General features: G+C 37.8%; 1 protein-coding gene across 1 annotated transcript in view; it reads left to right on the forward strand.

Moving 5' to 3' along the window:
- Positions 1–2,730, forward strand: part of CUNH4orf17 (chromosome unknown C4orf17 homolog) — a 21,432-nt gene that overhangs the window by 16,355 nt on the left and 2,347 nt on the right. The gene's annotated exons all lie outside the window — the stretch shown is intronic.

Genomic DNA, 2,730 nt, shown 5'->3' on the forward strand with positions numbered 1-2,730 from the left:
ATTAACCACTAAGAAGAATATATGCAGTGTATTATTTGTTGAAACTGTACTTCCGATTTGATTTGAAACTGTCTCATTGCTATCTGTTTAGCAATAAAACTGTAGGAAAAAAAATCTATTAAAAAAAAGAAATATGAATTAAGTGCTTTCTAAAAATGTTTTTACTATGCCATCTAATTAAGTTTTTCTCAATGAATTTGAATAGACTGCTCCCTTGGTGCACACATACTGGTAACTGTAGATCTTTAACAAAGGATGTACTTTTCTTTTGCGTGTGGGTGAAGGGGTACCAGGGATTGAACTGAGGACCTTGCACTTGCCAGGCAGGTGCTTACGCCACTGAGCTACCCCCTTGGTCTTAAGGGGTATACTCTTGACTGTAACAGCATCCCTTCCTCTCTTGTTTATTAGTAATGTGCCAAACCTTACTCAGTGTTAGACAACTATGATTTCTGTCTACCTTTTATTAGCCCAGTATGCTTTATTCCTATTTTTTTATAGTTTTTAGTTAGATTTGGATAGTTTACAGCCAAAACCACACGGCAAATCCTTCTATTAACAACAGTAGTAAATATATTATCCCTCTGCAGCTTTTATTTCATTTTATAGAAAAAAATTCATAAAATAATAGAGTACAAGATAATGGGCATAAAAATTCTCCAAACAGTATTAGCATAAACTTTTCTTTTCAATAAACTAAGAGAAACTAGTAGTATAACTACTTTGGCTTCTCCCCTCCCTTTCTGCTTTCCCTATCCTAGTTCCTTTCTCCTTTTGAATAATTTCTGCACATTTCACAATGTTTTGTACATTTTGGAACCTTACTCTTTCAGTTACTCACACCACTGAGACAATATATTTACACATGTTAAGTCTGATTTACTTCATTTATGAGTATGGTCTCAAGTTGCATCCATTTACCTATAAAAATATCATGGTAATCTTTCTTTATGGCTGAGTAATATCCCATTATATAAAAAGACATCTTTTTTATCCATCCCTCAGATGATGGACATTTGGTTTTTTCCAAGATTTATCCATTACAAATTGTGCTTCTATAAACATGGGTGCACACATATTACTGTGGTATGATGTTTTTAATTATTCTGGGAAGATACCCAGAAGGGGAACAGCTGGGTGGAATGGGACCTTTAATCCTAGTTTTTGTACAAATCTCCATATTGATTTCCAATTGTACCATTTTGTAACAATAGAGGATTCCTTCTTCTCCACAGCCCTGTCAGCATTTAATGGTTTTTTAATTAATTTGTGTGTGTGTGTGTGTGTCCAGCTCAGCCCACCAGGGGGCGGGGCTGGCTGGCATGTGGTGCTGGGGTATTGAACCGCGGTCCCTGTGCTTTGCTAAGCTTGTTCTAAGTAGGTGCTTCAGACCACTGAGCCATCTCACCAACCTCAATCGTTGATTTCTTGATGACAGCCATTCTTGCTGGGGTGAGATGAAATCTCAGTGTTGATTTAATTTGCAACTTGAATGACCAATGATGTTTGTTATGGTTTGTGTCTAGCTGGCCCCCCAGAAGCCTCATGCAGTCATGGGGCGGACTTGTAGACTTTATGATTAATTCATGATCCAGTGCTGTGATTATGGGTATGAGTGCTGCTGGGATTACGGGTGAGAGTGCTACACCTGGCCTGCAGCAGATAGCCAGAATGCAGTTTAAGGGAGACAGACTTGCTCTCTCTAGTCATTGTTGCTGTTGCTCTTGCCCTTTTGCTCTTGCTCTTTGCTGCCCCCATGAAAGGCTGTTCTCTGCCATGTGCCACTCTGCCTTGGAGTAAGCTCAGTATGAACTGAAACTTCCACTGTGAACTAAACAAACCTGTTCTTCCTTCATTTTGAGTGTCAAGTTTCTGTCCCAGGAACAACAGAAGAGTAACTGAGACAAAGTTGAAACTTTTTCACATATTTACTTGACATTTGTATTTCTTCCTCTGAGAAGTATTTATTCATGTCACATGCCCATTTCTTTATTGAGTCTTTGAACTTGAGGGCCCTGTTTTTTTTTCAATTCCTTATATAATGAAATAGAGGAATCAGAATTCAACCACTGGGACTTTCTTAACTTTTAATATTACAAACTATGTAAATGCTGTATTTTTTAACATTTTTACCCAATCTCAGTGATTTCAGACCCTTTATATTTTATGATAGACTACAACCTTGTGTGGTTACTGTATTTTGTTAGCACTGTTTTTATTGCTTACTGTTCTATGAATGCTTCACTAAGAGATCTGTAACCTGTACAATACGCATTTGGTGCCATAGGGAGTCTGCATTTGGCCAAGCCTGGATTCTTCAAAGTGAAGCCTAAAATTATTACTACTTTTAGAGTGGGTAAAAGGCAGGAAAAGTAAAAAATAAAAGGAATAAAGCCAGAAATGTGTGAGTCAATATAAAAAGCATTACCAAGTTAGCTACTGCTCATCTTTAAACCTAACTGTTGCAACACTAATAAAAAGACACAGTAAGTGGGTTAGCACCTTACTTACACTGCAGCTAAGGACACAGACTCACCATGGATTAGCTTGCCTGAAATCTTATAACAAGTAGCAGAGTCCCATCAGCTTCTCTTTCTCATCTTCCTTCCCTCTTCCTCCCACTAAGCTGTCCTGATCTTATATGCACTAAAAGCCCATGTGTCTGGTCATGAGCTGGAGAACAGGTAAGTATCTTTATACTAATTGAAATCAAAAGGTAAATGCTGCAGG

The sequence above is a fragment of the Octodon degus genome, unplaced genomic scaffold, assembly GCF_000260255.1.
Source record: "Octodon degus isolate 3935 unplaced genomic scaffold, OctDeg1.0 scaffold00183, whole genome shotgun sequence".
NCBI classification, from domain to species: domain Eukaryota; kingdom Metazoa; phylum Chordata; class Mammalia; order Rodentia; family Octodontidae; genus Octodon; species Octodon degus.